Source organism: Protopterus annectens, chromosome 16.part0 (genome assembly GCF_019279795.1).
Source record: "Protopterus annectens isolate FY-2018-M chromosome 16.part0, PAN1.0, whole genome shotgun sequence".
NCBI classification, from domain to species: Eukaryota; Metazoa; Chordata; order Ceratodontiformes; family Protopteridae; genus Protopterus; species Protopterus annectens.
In genome coordinates this window covers 545,574,972-545,592,540 of record NC_056750.1, presented here as the reverse complement: position 1 = coordinate 545,592,540, position 17,569 = coordinate 545,574,972, and the positions used below count along the sequence as shown (strand labels likewise).

General features: G+C 47.1%; 1 protein-coding gene across 1 annotated transcript in view; it reads right to left on the bottom strand.

The window, feature by feature from the left end:
- FNBP1 (formin binding protein 1) overlaps positions 1-17,569 on the bottom strand; it is a 2,646,599-nt gene that overhangs the window by 2,202,085 nt on the left and 426,945 nt on the right. The window lies entirely within an intron of this gene.

The following is a 17,569-nucleotide window of genomic DNA, read 5'->3' as shown; positions in this document are numbered from 1 at the left end:
AGGAGGAGAGGATAAACTCCTAATGATAGACAGTAAAGAACAGCTTGGTAGTGGAAAAGAAAGTCTCAGTTGGAAAAAAAAGGTTAAAGTTATTAGAAACTTGCAGTTTTTTTGTATAAAAGCTGTCACTTGAGAGCTCTGAGGAGAGAAGGCCTCTGGCACTAGGAAGCGGCAAACAGGATCTGAGGTATTCTTGCAAGAAGCATTATGGGTAGAGCTTAGCTCGAGAATTTTTGGAGAGTGCGAGCTGAGATTAACGGCTGAGTCAGTTCTGAGGTTCGGAACCAAACCCACTGCCAAGGATTAAGTGAAGATTGACAACATCAGATTTAACTTTTGGACTTGAAATCGAATAGTCTGTACCCCTGGTAAGGGAAGGGAAGCTGTTACTGATATTGTGTTGAACATGGCCCCTATGAACTCTAGTGTCTGAGATGTTTCCAGCTGAGATTTGTTGTAATTGATGGTAATTCCTATATGAGAACAAATCTGGGGTACATAGACTTGTGCTTTTATCAGAAAATGCCTGGTCAGAGAGGTTATTAGCTAGTCATCCAAGTACGGAAACACCAGGGATTCCTGCAGTCTCAAGTGAGCTGCTACTACTGCCGGGCATTTGGCAAACACCATGGGGGCTATGGTAATGCCAAAGGGCAGTGCTCTGAATTGGTAATGACTGGCTCTCAGCCAGAAGGGTACGTATCTCTTGGATCACCTGTTCATTTTTATGCGATAGTACACAACCTGAAGATCTGTAGAGCACATCAGTTCGTCCTCGTGCAGGAAAGGCAAAATGGACTGAACAGTGACCATTCAGAAATTACAGTTGTGTACACTTACCATAAATGCAGATGTTTGAGTATTTTCACTGTTGCAGTCTTGACTTGTGCATTTCTTGCTGTGGAAGCCCTTGGTCGGCCCTACCATCAGAGTAAAAATCTCCCTCCTCCTAAGGCTGGTGGACGTCCCATCTGATGTCAGTATGCTTGGGTATAAAGGGGGCCAGCCGACACCATGACATCAGTTTTTTCTTGCCCCCTAGAAGGTAGGAACTACCAGGATGAACCAAAAGCAAGGATCACAGGCAGAAATGGGCCCCGTAAGGAAAAAAAACACAGGGGGTCCTCTGGTTAGTGCAGAAGACAGACACAGACTACTACTGTGGCCAAATGGGGAAGGAGGAAGGGAAAGAAGAAAGCATCAGTGAATACACTCGAGCATCAACATTTATGGTAAGTGTACACAGCTGTATTATGTTCTTCATGTTTCACTGTTGCAGTCCTGACTTGTGGGATGATTCCCAAAGCTGAGATGAGGGTGTAAGGAAGATTATGGAGAAGAGTGGATGCCCTGCAGGATGGCAGTAGCAATCCTGCTCTAGACTTGGAGAAGGCTGATAAGTGGTAGAGTTTGTTAAAGGTATGCAGAGATGATCAGGCAGCAACTTCCAAAATGGCTTTGGTAGGGACTTCTTTCAGGAAGGCAGCAGAGATAGCAGTGGCCCTAGTAGAATGATTCCGGACAGCTTCAAATGGCTTTTTTACCATGATGGCTGTAACAAAAGGGAATACATTGAGACATCCACTTGGAGATAAGTCTGTTTGGAAACTGGTTTCCTTTCATTGCCAGTGGCGAAGGACACAAAGAAATGGTCTGATTTTCTGAAAGATTTAGTTCTTCCTAGACAGTAGCAGAGCTGTCTGTGCACATCCAAGGAGTGAAGGATTCTCTCTCCCTGGTTCTGAGGATTGGGAAAGAATGTGGGCCAGTGTATAGCCTGATTCACGGATGTGTCCATGACCACAATGCACATAAAAGGATGTATTAGTCCTGAGTGATACTCTGGGTGGAATATGAGAAATGGTTCCACTGCCATAACAGCTTGCGGCTCAGAGACCCTCCTAGCTGAGGTGATAGCTAGTAAGAGGGAAGCCTTCCAAGTTAAGAATTTTAATTCAGTAGAAACTGCTGGTTCAAAGAGATAGTATCAATTTTTCCAGAGCAGAATTGAGGTCCCATGGAAGTATGGGTTGTCTCCTGGGAGGTCTGATGTGAATTACTCCCCCAATAATCGTTTCATCAGGGGGTGTGAAAAGATAGTTGAAAGAATAGAGTGTGCTGAATCAATTTTGATGGAAGAAAAGGATAAGCCTCTGTCAAGCAGGATAGCCAGGTAATGTAAAATGGCAGAGATACTGGCTGAGTTAGATTAAGGCCTTACTGCTGGCACCAAATGGAGAATCTTTTCCACCTGGCTGAGTATGATTTCCTAGTACTAGGCCTTCTAACCTCCCTGAGAATGTCTTGAACTTGTTTGCTGAGGGTATGCTTAGGGAAGGATGTTGGGGGATTATCCAGGCTGAGAGTCTGAGAGAGTCTGTAGGCTGGGATGCATAAACCTCCCCTTGTCCTGAGTCAGAAGGTCCACTTTCTGAGGTAACTGCCACAGATTTTCATTGGTTATACTTAGCAGCAGAAGATACCAGTGCTGCCTGGCCCAGTCTGGGGTTACCAGAATGACCCTTGGGCCTTCTTCCCTGATTTTTAAGAGGAGTCAAGCAAAAAGAGGTGGGAGGAACACAAAGGAAAAGGTTGTTTTAAAGAAAGGAGAAAGCATCTGTCCTCCAGGCTGTGGGTACTTTGTTCCTGGAACAGGATCTTTTTAGTTGAGCGTCCTCTTTGGTGGCAAAGAGGTCTATCTGTGGGGATCCCCATTTCTGGGCTATGCTGGGAAATATTTCCGATGTAGATGCCACTCTTCGGGATCCATCAAGTTCCTGCTGAGATGATCGTGTTTTGAGCACCTGGAAAGTACTGTGTTATGACGTGCAACCCCAGAGAATGAGCTGTCTCCCAGACCTGCACAGCTAGTCGACATAGAGGGTAAGAGCGAGTGCCACATTGTTTGTTTATGTACCACATGACTGCGGTGTTGTCTGTTTTGACTAGCAGGACCCCTGGTTTCCACTTTTCTTTGAAAGCTACCAAGCACTTTTGAACTGACAACAGTATTTTCCAATTTATCTTCTTGTCTCTGAGATGAATTTCCCACCTGCCTTGGGATTGAAGGTGATGGAAATGAGCCCCTAGGCTGTCTCTGAAGCATCTGTGGTTAAAGTGTGGCCCTGAGGGGTGAACCTGAAGGGGAGGACCCAGGTAGTGGGCAGATACCCGTGTCCACCATGCAAACTGCTCTGAGGCACGGGATCAGCTGAATTTCTGTCTCCAGGGACTGTGAGTCCTGGCACTACAGATTCTTAAGGTACCTCTGGAGCGTCCTCATGCGCAGTCTGGCCAGAGGGATCACGAGGATACAAGATGCCATGTAGCCTAATGCTCTGAGAAATTCCCTGGCTGAGAACCATTTTCTCTACATAATGTTTTGGAAGTATTGAGTCAAATAGGTGACCTTTTCTGGAGGGAGGGAGGCCTTTTGAAGAGAGGAATCCAGAAGAGCCCCCAGGAAAACTATCCTGGTGGATGGGTCTGTGTTGGTTTTGTGAGGATTTATGGTGAACTCCAAGGAGGTGAGGGAGAACTGAGTGAAGGTCAGATCCTTGTGGAGCTTTGACCAACTCGTGGCTTGAATAAGACAGTCGTCTAGACAGGTGTAAATTTAAATCCCTCTTGTTCTGCAGAAGGTGATCACAGGGGCTAAACACTTTGTGAAGACCCTGGGAGCAGTACAGGGATCTATGACATTTCGTCAAGTCTTAAAATAGCGAACACCTCTTCATTAAACATGTATTTAGCAAAGCTACCAATCATCGAATGGACTTTTTCAGCAAAGGTTTTTCTATGTCAAGGCAACAGTAGGCCACCCTAGCGACCGAGAAGAAAATAACAAAACTTAACACCTACCCAGGTGGGGGGGGGCTACATCATACACCCCCCCCAACTAAATATATCAACTCTAAGATCACACTACAGTGGGAAAAAGGACAAATTTCAGAGGGTGGCCAACAGTTGCCTTGCCCTGGGAAAATTTTCACTGAAAACTCTGTTTGACGATCTGTAGCTTTGTGTTCAATGAAGAGGTGTTTGCTATTTTAAGATTCAGCAAAATGTCACAGGCCTGCATTAGACAAGCCAAAGGGGAGTGCAGAGAATTAAAAGTGACTGGTACCTGCTCTGAAACATAGAAGACTTCTGCAAGATTCCTCTATTGGAATGTGCAAGTAAGCATCTTTTAAGTCCAAGGTGACCATTAAGGCCTCAGGGGCTATCATGGGAAGAAGTTTTTGAAGAGTCAACATTTCAAATTTTGGTACCAGCAGAGACTGATTGAGGGTGGGCAGGTCTAGAAAAAGGTGCCAACACCCTTCCCTTCTGGGAACCAGGAATAGCCTGGAATAGAACCCCTTCCCTATTTTATGTTCTGGCACTGGCTCCACTGAGCCCTGTGAGCATAGGCTGTGAATCTGAGAAAGTGCTTCTGCTCTTTGATTTTGTGGAATATCTGGATAACCTGAATATCTTAATGGCTCTTTGAAAGTGAGGCTGTAACCATTTGAGATAACTTCCAGAACCCACTTGTCTGAAGTAATGAGGAGCCAATTTTCTTTGAACAGGGACAGCCTTCCTCTTATTGTTTCTGGAGATGGTAGGGAGGCGGGGAGGAGGAAGGAAGAGTCAATGCTGCTCTTCTGCCAGGGCCATGTGGTCTAGAACTCCTCTGCCTGGGTGTTTCCAAGGACCACTAACTGGGCCTTTCTGATTCATGCTGCCTTTGGGGTATTTCCCTCCGGAGTTTCCTTTGCCTGCTTTTTGATTGTGAGGGAAAGGACCAATATTTATAGGAACATAGGATCACAGGAAGTTACAAGGCTAATGGCCCTAAGGGCCCTTACAAGCCTAGCCATGTTCTTACCTTTATTTCTACAATCAGCACCTATTGCCCCTGTCCACGAGGGACCCAGATGGAACCCCTGGGGTGAATTTACCTTCACCTATACAGTCATCCAGACTGCATTTGAAGAGTGCCAATGAGTTGCTCTGTTTGACATGAAGTGGGAGTCTGTTCCAAAGGTGTGGTAACCTCTGGGGAACAAAGTTATCCCTCTAGCAGGTTTTATTAATGTCACATACCAGCTTGAGGTCCTTAGAGTGAGTAACCCATGTACAATTTGACTTTTGGATATAAAGCATTTCCAATAATGCATGGCCAGAGATTGCCGTATATGCAAGGCAGAGATCACCTGTGAGTAGTTTGTATAAAACAGAATAAAATGACAGTGATTTAAGACGATACCCATAGGACAGATGGTGAAGACCTTGAATTTTCCTTGTGAGGAATCTTTGCGGTTTCTCCAATTGCTGAAGGTGCTTAAAAAGGTACATATGAAAAGTGGCAGGCATTGTACTCAATTACTGGCCAGATGAGGGAAAAGTACATGGATGTTTAGAACTTTTTTCTGAAGGCAATGCCCTCACTTATGAGATGAAAAGTACAGAATGCCCTTCTTACCACTGTAGAGACACTGTGATCAAAGGTAAGGTTGCTGTCAGTCTGTGTGCCCAGGTCTCTCACCATTGAGTGCATACTTATGGTGTTGCTATTGATGTGGTAGTTAGCAGGAAAAAGAAGTTATGTCTTACCATAACGTTCTATCTGTATTGTTGATCCTCGTTCAGTCATTACACCTGGGTTATCGGTTCCAACCTCGGAACCGAGCAAGTCATCTTCCAAGCTCACGACAGCCACAAACTCTCAAGCTAAACTCTTACCTACAATTCCCCTCTCCCTGTTACCTCAGATTGAGTTTGCAAGTCAAAGGAAGTAGAGGCTACTTCTGGTCAAAGAACCTAACAGAACCGGATAATTAGATCCACTATAAGCCTCAGGAGGGGGAAGGAGGGAGAGTCGTAATGACTGAACAAGGATCAACAATACAGATGGAACGTTATGGTAAGACATAACTTCTTTATCTGATATTGTTAATCCTTGTTCATTCCGTAAGCCTGGGACAGAGTCCCCAGCTACCTTTATTCCTGGGAGGCTCTCATGAAAGGACATTCCTGAGCACCACTGAACCAAAGGATGCTCTTCCTCTGGAGGCCAAATCCAATTTGTAATAGCTGATGAAGGTATGGGGTCTAGCCCAAGTTGCAGCTGCACAAATGTCAGGTAAAGAAGCTCTAGTATGAAAGGCAGCAGAAGTTGCGACTGACCTAGTGGAATGAGCCCTAACGGCTGTAGTCAGAGGGATATCGTGAGTTTTGTAAATAAATGTTACACATTCTTTTAACCATTTAGCCAATGTGACCTTAGAAACAGCACATCCAAGTCTAGGACCAGAGTAGGCCAGGAACAGCTGATCTGATTTGCGAGAAGCCGTAGTTCTGTCCAGACAGAAACAAAGTTGCCTGTGAATGTCAAGGGTATGTAGGCAATACTCTCCTCTGTTAGAATGATTGGGAAAGAAAATGAGAAGTTATGTACTTACCATAACGTTCCATGTTAGTTGTCTTCTCTCGCCTTCTTTCTTGCTTGATGGGTTCGGAGCCAATCCTCGGCTCCGACTCGGCACTTTGCTAAGCTCGAGAGTCACTTTTACCAGCTCAAGGCAGCCCCATATCCCATGATGCAAGGCGGTAAGTACCCAGATCTCATTTGGTACCTATAGGCAATGACACCTAGCACAAAAAACTTCCCAGAAGGAAAGAAAGGCAAAAAGCCTAAAGGATGGGCTATAAGGTAGACCAGAACTAGCTGGTCTTAAGAAGCATTCTTCCATATAGGGAGAAAAAGGTCTGTCCAGGCCAGGGGGCAGGAGGGAGGGTCGCAAGAAAGAAGGCGAGAGAAGACAACTAACATGGAACGTTATGGTAAGTACATAACTTCTCAATGTTAAGTTGTCAATCTCGCCTTCATTCTTGCTTGATGGGACCGCGTCCCTAGCACCTCTATCCTGGGTGGCTCAATGGAACAGACTCTTGAGAACTGTAGAGCCAAAACTGGCTCTATCCCTGGAGGCCAAATCCAATTTGTAATGAGAAACAAAGGTATGAGGAGTGGCCCAAGTGGCTGCTGCACAAATAGTGTCTAATGGAAGTCTAGCCTGAAAAGCTGTGGAAGTGGCTAAGCTTCTGGTTGAATGCTTTAGGTTTTGAGCACAGCTGTTTTCCCTGAGCTGATAGATTTGGAGATGATGGAAGAAAGCCATCTAGATAAGGTCACTTTGGAGACAGGAAGGCCTTTCTTGTTATCAGCATAAGAAAGAAAGAGCTGATCGGATTTCCTGAATTGTTTTGTTCTGTCTAAATAATATCTGAGTTGGCGGTGAACATCAAGATAATGTAATTTTTGTTCCGATCTGTTTGAGTAATTAGGGAAAAATACAGGGAGGTCAATAGATTGATTCAAATTATTTTCGAGGCCACCTTAGGCAAAAAGGTTGGATTAGTTCTCAAGGATACCCTGTCTTTGTGGAAGACCAAATAAGGGGGACGAACAGAGAGAGCATGAAGTTCTGACACTCTCCTTGCCGAGGTAATAGCAACAAGGAAGAGTGTTTTTCATGAAAGAAATTTCAGGGAACATGAAACAGCTGGCTCGAAGGGAGGAAGAATTAAGGATGTCAGCACTAGATTTAGGTCCCATTGAGGAGGAGGACTCCTGACTGGAGGTTTCAGGAGAAAAATTCCTTTAGAAAGGCTCTACAAAGCCTGTGGGACATAATGTTGTGATCTGCAAACCCGACATGAAAGTTCGAGATAGCAGCCAACTGAACTTTGACTGTGGAAGATGAAGAGCCCGAGTGAAAGATTTCCGCTAAGAAATCCAAAACTGCTTGAACAGGGGCAGTAAAAGGATCTATATTTTTAGCTTTTGCCCAACAAGAGAAGCGTTTCCACTTGCTGGTATAAATCCTTCTAGTAGAGGATTTAAGGGAAGCCACTATGATATCCCTAACAGGATTAGAGATCATAGGAAGCCTGGCTAAGGAAGGAAGTGGAGCAACCACGCTGTGAGGTTGAGAGAAGGAATAGACCGATGCAGCTGACCCGATTGGTGAATCAGAAGGTCTGGCACTGGGTCCAGATGCCACGGCTGCACCAAAAGGTGACGATGGAGGAACAGAAACCAAATTTGTCGAGGACAACAGGGAGCAATGAGAATCATTTTGGCTCTCAAAACGGTGGCTTTCTGGAGTACTTGTGGAATCAACGGGAAGGGAGGAAAGGCATAAAGAAGTCCCTGGGGCCAATCCTGGGTTAGAGCGTCTCTGGGGGAATGGCCTGGCAGTGGGAAGAGAGAAAAGAAGTCTGGGCATTTGCTGTTTTGGGGAGTAGCAAAAAGATCGCAACATGGGCCCCATTCTAGAAAAATCTCCTCCACTATAGATTGTTTGAGAGACCACTCGTGAGGCATGAGAATAGCTCTGCTCAATCTGTCCGCTAGAATGTTGGTTTTCCCAGGGATATGCGTTGCTACCAGAAACCGATGACAGGAGATCGCCCATTGCCAAAGTCTGAGAGCTTCTCGACACAAGGGGTAGGACTTGGTTCCGCCCTGTTTGTTGATATACCATACTAAAGACATGTTGTCTGTGTGAACTGCAATTGTCCCCAAGGGAAGAAAGTCGTTGAGGGCTTGCAACGTTAAAAGCACTGCTCTCATCTCTAGGACATTTATGTGCAGGTGGTATTCGAACGGTTGCCACGTCCCATGAACCATCCTGCCCTGATAATGACCCCCCTGTCCCGATCAGGGAGGCGTCCGGAGTGACTGTGGCTACGGGGGGGATACAAACGGTCTGCCTTGATGAATCTGGGGAGAAGAAATCCACCATGATAGATGATTCTTGCAAATTTGTGTCACCAGGATTTGGTGACGCATGGGAAGTTGTTGGTAAGACCACTGGGTGAACAACATCAATTTAAGAAGACGCATGTAGAAGCGGGCCAGGGGAAGAAGGGTAATGGCCGCAGCCATGAGGCCCAACACCTTCAGAACCATTATGGCTTGCACCTTTTTGCTGGCAAGGATGATCCTCACGTGACTTTGGATATCTGAGATTCTTTGGTCCGTGAGGGTTGCTGACATCCGAACAGTGTTTAAGTTTGCGCCTATGAAAGTAATAGACTGGCAGGGCAATAAGGAGGATTTTTCGTAGTTGATCGAAATTCCTAATTGAGTGCAGAGATTTAGGGTGTAATCCCTGGCTTGAAGAAGTTGATGCCTGGTGGTGGCTGAAAGGAGCCAGTCGTCGAGATACGGAAACACCTGGAATCCTTGACGTCTCAGGTGAGCCGTGACCACTGCCATACATTTGGTGAACACTCTGAAGGCTGTAGTGAGACCAAAGGGCAGGGCTCTGAATTGAAAATGACTGGACCCCAGCCGAAAGCGGAGAAACCTTCTGGAGCGTCTGTGAATTTTTATGTGATAGTACGCGTCCTGAAGATCTATTGAGCACATCCAGTTGTCCTTTTCTAGGAAGGGCAAAATTGATTGAAGTGTGACCATTCGAAATCTTGTCTTTCTCACAGACTTGAGTCTGCTGAGATCCAATATTGGTCTCCAGTCTCCCGTCTTTTTGGGGACCAAAAAGAATCTTGAGTAGATTCCGGGCTCTGAATGGTCTGTTGTAACTGGCTGAATGGCCCTTTTTTGTAGAAGCTTTGATACTTCTAACTCTGCAATTTCCCTTAGACCGAGTGGCACATCTGGAAGGGAATTTTTGTGAGTGAAAGGACTTTCCTCTAAAGGAATCTTGTAACCCTCGGATATGATCGACTGTACCCATCTGTCTTGAGAGAGGGAACGCCAGGCTTCTGGGTACAGCGATAGTCTTCCCCCGACTGCCTCCAAGGATGGACAGTCGGGGCTACATCTCAGGGATGCTGGAAGGGCTTGTCAGAGAGAGGCTCTCTGCTTCCCTGGTTTTGTGGACCCCCTCTGCCTCTAGAGCGTCTGTTATTATTACCCCTCTGCCTCTAGGGGTAAACTGACCACGTCGTCCGGCGTGACTCCTGGGATTTACGGAACCACATTTTTCCGCCCTTCTGACCTTTGGGGTAAGGTCTAGAGGGGTAGAAAAACGGACCCCTACGGCAGAAAGAGTCTTGCCGTCCTGCTCACACCTGGTCAATGTATCCTTCACTTGAGGGCCAAACAATGCTGACCCATCAAAGGGAGAATTCGTGAAGGACGCCTTAAAGGGATCTGCAAAATTACAGAGCCGCATCCAGGATTGACGTCTAAGAACCACACCTGTACCCGCGGCTCTACTCGCTCCATCTGCTGCATACGAGATCAGTCGCATGGAGGAGTTAGCTATAGAATTAAGGATTCCTAGCTGAGAAGCAATCTTTTCTTGAGCCCCTGCAGCCGTAGGATCCTGCACTACTTCACCTAGTTCCTTAAGGATGTCCCTTTGGAGTCTGGTGAAGTGACATAAATAGTTCAGCGACGCATGGCAAAGGTCGCTGAGGAGAACATCCGCTACCATACCTATCCATGGTCCTAGAATCCTTATTAGGAGGATGGACTGGTACGGAAGGATCTGCAAGTTCCTTCTTAGTGGCGGCCGCCACCACCATGGCATCAACAGGGACACCTTTTGTAAGGAATTGCTTTTCAGAAGGGGCTGTAATAAATTTAGACGGCCTCCTAGGAACTGGCTCTACAGAATCTGAGCAGCCCAAGCCTTCGAGCAATAACCTCCATAAGGGGGTCGAAGGTGGAGACACCCAGGAGGTGGAGGGTCGAGATCCAAACGCCTCTAGGTATACCGACTCATCATCGGAGGGATTTATGGAGGGCCAGTTTCCCACTGTTTTAGGAGTTCGAGGATGTCTGAAAAGGAGACATCCTCAGAGGGGGATCTTGGGGATCCCTCCGACTCATCTAAGTCGGTATCTGAAGTGGTAGACTCAGGGGAGTCCAGGTGTTTCCTCTTACAAGTCCTCTTGCGCGGAGGATCTCCTGACTGGTCAGGAGAATCCTCGAATAGGGTTCTTCCCAATGGGGAAACCTGAGGCGGTGGATCTCTAGGTCCGGGAGCAAGAGATGGAAGAGATATCGACAGGCACTGTAGAGGGAGGAGCTAAGGGAATAGACTGCTGACTGAGCCCAGTGGCCAGTACACTCTTCATCACCTCGAAGTCTCCCCTCCCAGGGAGATCTGAGAGAACCCGTTCCGAAGAAACTGGGACTCCCGGGCCCACCAAAAGGGAAGGCTCCGAGGCAGATGTCGGAGCAGAGCTCACCAAGGCCGAAGCTCCAAGGGGAAGAGCGGGGTCGGACAAGGGTCCGATGCCACTCACCCCCTCGGAGGAGACCAGTGAAGCCCGACCACCGAATCCCTCCAAGGAAGGTCTCGAGGAGGAGATAAGAGTAGATGCCGAGGGTGCAGAAGAGGGAGGTATCTGCCCCTCAGCCATAGCCGTAACTATCCCCGTAGACTCCAGCTCCAAACTCTGGGGTAGAGTCGAAGGAGGAACTTGAAGAGGGTGTGGACTAATAGTCGTCTGTTGAGACGGACTATGAAGCATCTGGGCCAGTGCCTGTGATTTTAATAATCTACTTACCACCCTCTCTAAATCATGGTCGGATAACCTGGACGACCTAGATGATCGGCTCCGATGGCTCCGTTCCGAAAGAAGAGGTGAGGCCAGAGCCGAAAGAATCGGTTCCAAAGAGGGGGACCTGGAACTCTTCCTCGAAGGAACCATCGGAGCCGACAAACCCACTGATCCAGTCGGAGCCGATAACTTTTCGGCTCCGAGAGAAGATCTAGATGCATCGGCTCCAGCCGGAGCTGATGCAGGCACCGAAATAGCGGTGTCAGAGCCGGTCGGCGCCGACACCGAACCCTGGGCCACATGGTGGTCGGAGCCAGTACTCGGAACTGACACCAAAGTGACCATGGAAGTATCGGCACCGATAGCCATCGGTGCCGAAGATTTAGCCAATGTCGGATCGGCTCCAGCCGGAGCCGATCTCGACTCCGACAAAGTCGGAGCCAAGGCCGAAGGCTTAGGTACAGAAGCCTGGGCCTTAGACTTGGAAGGCTTTCCCGGAGCCGATTTGGCCGGGGAGCCCTCCGGTTTAAGGAGTCCCCTTAAAATCAGTTTGTTTCTCCTTTCCTGCAGGACTCTCTGGCTAAAAGAATGACATATTGCACAGGAGTCCTGCAGGTGGAGAGGTCCCAGGCAGTATAAACAAGAAGTGTGACCGTCTGTCAGAGACATCTTCTGACAGCACGAGTCACACTTCTTAAAGCCTGAGACCCTCTGCTCTTTGGACATAGTGATACAAAAAACAGTACACACACAGTCCCAAACAAACAATTAAAATTAAAGTATAAACAGTAAAAACCTCACACACACACACACACACACACACACACACACACACACACACACACACACACACACACACACACACACACACACACACACACACACCCTGACGGGGGTGGGTGGGAGGGAAGGAAGGCCTGACTAAAAAAATTAAGGAGGAAGGATAATTTTAGTCAAAAGGGGGCTTACAATTAACTAAAAATGAAAGATTTCTAAGAAAAAATTGTCTAAAAGGGGCTAAAGCAGTTTAATTTAAACACTTACCAGGAGCTGGTAAAAGGAGGACCTCATCAGCGAAGCGGCAAACGAGATCTGGGTACTTACCGCCTTGCATCATGGGATATGGGGCTGCCTCAAGCTGGTAAAAGTGACTCTCGAGCTTAGCAAAGTGCCGAGTCGGAGCCGAGGATTGGCTCCGAACCCATCATGCAAGAATGAAGGCGAGATTGACAACTTAACATCTGGCAATTCAATGGATTGGTTAATGGACATTTCAGAGATCACTTTTGGCAGGAAGGAAGGATTAGTTCTCAATGACGCTATCTTTATGAAAGATTAAGTAAGGCTGTTTGATGCATAGAGCTTGAAGTTCAGAGATACGTCTGGCAGAAGTAATGGTGACCAAGAAATAGAAGTTATGTTCTTACCATAACGTTCCATGTTAGTTGTCTTCTTCTCGCCTTCTTCTTGCTGGATGGGTTCGGAGCCGACCTCGGCTCCGACTCGGCCACTCTAAAAGTTCGAGAGTTGGTTCCACCGGCTCGAGGCTCCCCTTATATCCCACAATGCCAGGCGAGAGTTACCTCAGATCTCGTTTGTAAGCTAACCCCAGCTTATAAAAGTAACAGAATAACTCTAAACAGAGTCCACCTCTAACAACAGGGAGAAAGAAGGGTGACCTACATCCTGATCCAGGAAATATGCACAACAGCATATGCCTAAGAAAGAGGTGGTAGAAAGAGAGGTCACAATCACAACTCCTCTAGGTCTGTCCAGGCCAGGGGGAAGGAGGGTCGGACGCAAGAAGAAGGCGAGAAGAAGACAACTAACATGGAACGTTATGGTAAGAACATAACTTCTATATGTTAAGTTGTCTATCTCGCCTTCATTCTTACTGGATGGGACCGTCCCTAGCACCTTGTCCCGGGTGGCCTAACGGAACAGACTCCTGAGAACAGTGGAACCAAAATTAGCTCTATGCCTAGAAGCTAAATCCAACTTATAATGAGAAATAAAAGTGTGAGGAGTAGCCCAAGTAGCCGCTGCACAAATGGTGTCAATAGGCAGTCTGTCTTGGAAGGCTAAAGAAGTAGCCAAAGCTCTGGTGGAATGGGCTTTAGGTTTATTAGGCAACTTTTGGTGTCTAATTTCATATACCAGGGAAATCAAAGATGTTAGCCATCTGGATAATGATACCTTTGAAACTGAAAGTCCCTTTCTGCTTTCATAGGAGACAAACAGCTGATCAGATTTTCTGAATTGTTTTGTTCTATCTAAGTAGTACCTCAATTGACGATGAACATCCAGGCAGTGTAATTTTTGTTCAGACCTATTGGAATACTCTGAAAAAAAGACAGGGAGGTCAATGCTTTGGTTTAGATTTGATGTCGATACCACCTTAGGCAAAAAGGACGGGTTAGTTCGTAAGGATACTCTGTCCTTATGAAACAAAAGATAAGGAGGACGACAGCTGAGTGCTTGAAGCTCTGAAACTCTTCTAGCTGATGTAATAGCTACCAGAAAAAGAGTTTTCCATGATAACAATTTTAAGGAACAGGAAGCTGCAGGTTCAAAAGGGGAAAGAATCAAAGAAGCAAGAACTAAATTTAGGTCCCAAGGAGAAGGAGGATTTCTTATAGGAGGTATGAGAAGAAAAACTCCTTTCAAAAAGGCTTTGCAGAGTTTGTGGGACATTAGGGCAGATTCAGAAATACCCACATGAAAGTTAGAAATAGCTGCCAATTGAACTTTAAGTGTAGAGGGAGATGAACCTGCATGGAAGAGTTCAGCTAGAAAATCAAGGACTAGTTGGATGGAAGCGGTGAAAGGATCTATGTCCTTTCCTTGTGCCCAATATGAGAAGCGTTTCCACTTACTCAAATAAATCTTTCTAGTGGAAGATTTATGGGAAGCTATTAATATATCTCTAACAGAGTGAGATAATTGAGGAAGCCTGGCTAAGGTTGGAACTGGAGGAACCAAGCAGTGAGGTTCAGAGAGGGGAGGGCGATGAAACTGACCCGACTGATGGATCAAAAGATCTGGAACTAGGTCCAGATTCCACGGTCGCTCAAGAGAAAGCGATGTAGAAAGGGAACCACACTTGTCGAGGCCAGTAAGGAGCAATGAGGATCAATGAGGCCTTCTGAGCGATAGCTTTCTGAATTACTTGAGAGATCAGTGGGAAAGGAGGAAATGCATACAGAAGTCCCCGGGGCCAAACTTGGACTAGAGCGTCTCTGCTGGGTTGGCCTGGTAAAGGGAATAGAGTGAAATATTCTCTGCACTTGCTGTTTTGGGGAGTAGCAAAAGATCGCAGCAAGGCTGACCCCACTTGAGAAAAATTTCTCTCACTACAGAGTCTTTCAGAGACCACTCGTGAGGCATGAGAATAGCTCTGCTCAACTTGTCCATAATATGATTGGACTTCCGGGATGTGCGTTGCTATCAGAAAGCGCTGAGAAGAAATCGCCCATTGCCACAGTCTGAGTGCTTCTCGACACAGGGGTATGATCTGGTTCCGCCTTGTTTGTTGATGTACCACACTACAGACATATTGTCTGTCTGGATTGCAATTGTTCCCAAGGGAAGAGAGTCTTGAAGGGCTTGCAACGCTAAAAGCACTGCTCTCATCTCCAGAACATTTATGTGCAAGTGGCATTCGTTTGGTTGCCATGTGCCCTGGACTGTCCTGCCCTGATAATGCCCCCACCCGATCAGGGAGGCATCCGTTGTCAGAGTAGCAACGGAGGAGGTGGAACAAAGGGTCTTCCCGACCGGAGCTGGGGGGAAGACATCCACCACATCAGATGCTTTTTGCACGCTTGCGTGATCATAATGGTGTGAGACATTGGAAGTTCCTGGTATGACCATTGAGTAAAAAGCGTCCACTGAAGGATCCGCATGTGGTATCTGGCTAATGGAAGGAGAGGTATGGCCGCTGCCATAATTCCCAAGACCTTTAGAACTAACCTGGCTTTGATTCTGTTGTTGTTGAGAAGGAGTGATACCAATTTGTGAATGTCTGATATCCTTTGATGTGTTAGCCTTGCAGACATGTTTATCGTATCTAGATTTGCGCCTATGTAGGTAATAGTACGACAAGGCGACAAAACAGACTTTTCGCAATTTATTGAAATACCCAGCTTTTGACAAGCGAAAAGTGTAATCTCTGGCCATCAGAAGGAGATGCTTGGTGGGAGCTGTGAGGAGCCAGTCGTCCAAATATGGAAACACCTGGAATCCTTGTCGTCTCAGGTGAGAAGCTACCACTGCCATGCATTTGGTAAACACCGGGGGCAGTGGTGAGACCAAAGGGCAGGGCCCTGAACTGAAAATGACTGGTTCCCAGCCTGAAGCGGAGGAATCTTCTGGAGTGTCTGTTCATCTTTATGTGATAGTACGCATCCCGAAGGTCTATAGAGCACATCCAGTTTCCTTTGCCCAAAAGGGAAGGATGGATTGCAGCGTGACCATCCGAAATCTTGTTTTCTTGACTGATTTGTTCAAGACACTGAGATCCAATATTGGTCTCCAGTCCCCTGTTTTCTTTGGAACTAAAAAGAACCTTGAGTAGATTCCGGATCCTTGCTGGTCTGCTGGAACTGGCTGAATTGCTCTTTTTGCAAGCAGTTTTGAAATTTCCAAAGCTGCTAGATCCCTTTGAGCGGGTGGAACATCTGGAAGGGATTTTTTTGACTGATTTGGAAAGCGAGGAAAGGGGATATTATAGCCTTCGGAAATGATGGACTGTACCCATTTGTCTTGAGTCAGGGATAGCCAGGCTTCTGGGTACAGTGACAATCTTCCCCCGACTGCCTCCGAAGATGGGCAGTCGGGCAACACCTCAGGGATGCTGAAAGGGCTTGTCAGGGAAGGCTTCCCGATTGCCCTGGTTCTGCGGACCCCCCCTGCCCCTAGGGCGACGTCTACCATTGTTATTCCCACCTCTGCCTCTGGTGGGAAAACGACTCTGTGCATCAGGCGAAGTCCCTTGAGATTGTTTAAGGAACCACATCTTTCCACCCTTCTGGCCCTTGGGGTAAGGCCTGGAAGGAGTAGAAAAACGGACTCCGACGGCAGAAAGGGTCTTGCCATCAGTCTCGCACCTAGTCAAGGTTTCTTTCACTTGAGGACCAAAGAGATGATCCATCAAAAGGGGAGTTCGTGAAAGACGTCTTGAAAGGGTCCGCAAAATTGCATAGCCGCATCCAGGCATGCCTACGTAAGGCCACACCTGTCCCTGCGGCTCTGCTCGCTCCATCAGCCGCGTAAGAAAGAAGGCGCATGGAGGAGTTGGTTATGGAATTAAGGGTAGCCAGCTGCGTGTTCATCTTATCTTGGAAACCCGCAGCCGTAGGGTCCTTTAACATTTCACTCGCTTCCTTGATCAAGTCCCTTTGAAGACGAGTAAAATGGCACAGGTAATTCAGCGAACGCATGGTAAATGTCGCTGAGGAGAACATCCGCTTCCCGTACCTATCCATGGACCTAGATTCCTTGTTAGGTGGATGGACAGGTACTGAAGGATCAGCTAGTTCCTTCTTTGTGGCAGCAGCTACCACCATAGCATCCACAGAAACTCCTTTTGTTAAAAATTGTTTGTCTGCTGGAGCTGTTATGAACTTAGTGGGTCTCCTGGGAGTGGGGTCCACTGAATCAGGAGCCGTCCATGCCTTCTTAGCAACCACCTGCATGAGGGGGTCGAAGGGGGGGACACCCAGGAGGTGGAAGGACGAGAGCCAAACGCCTCAAGATACACAGATTCGTCCTCCGAAGGGTTGAGGGCTGGCCAATTTCCCCTCTGTTTCAGGATCTCCAGAATGTCTGCAAATGAGACATCTTCAGAAGGGGAACGGGGAACCCTCAGAATCATCCAAATCTGTGTCTGGCGTGATGGACTCAGGTGAGTCAATGTGTTTCCTCTTACACTTCCTCTTCCGAGGGGCTCTTCTGCCAAATCAGGAGAGGCCTCGGAAGAGGATGAAATCCCACAGGGGCTCCTGAGGAGCTGGCTCTCTGCGGTCCGGGATGAGGG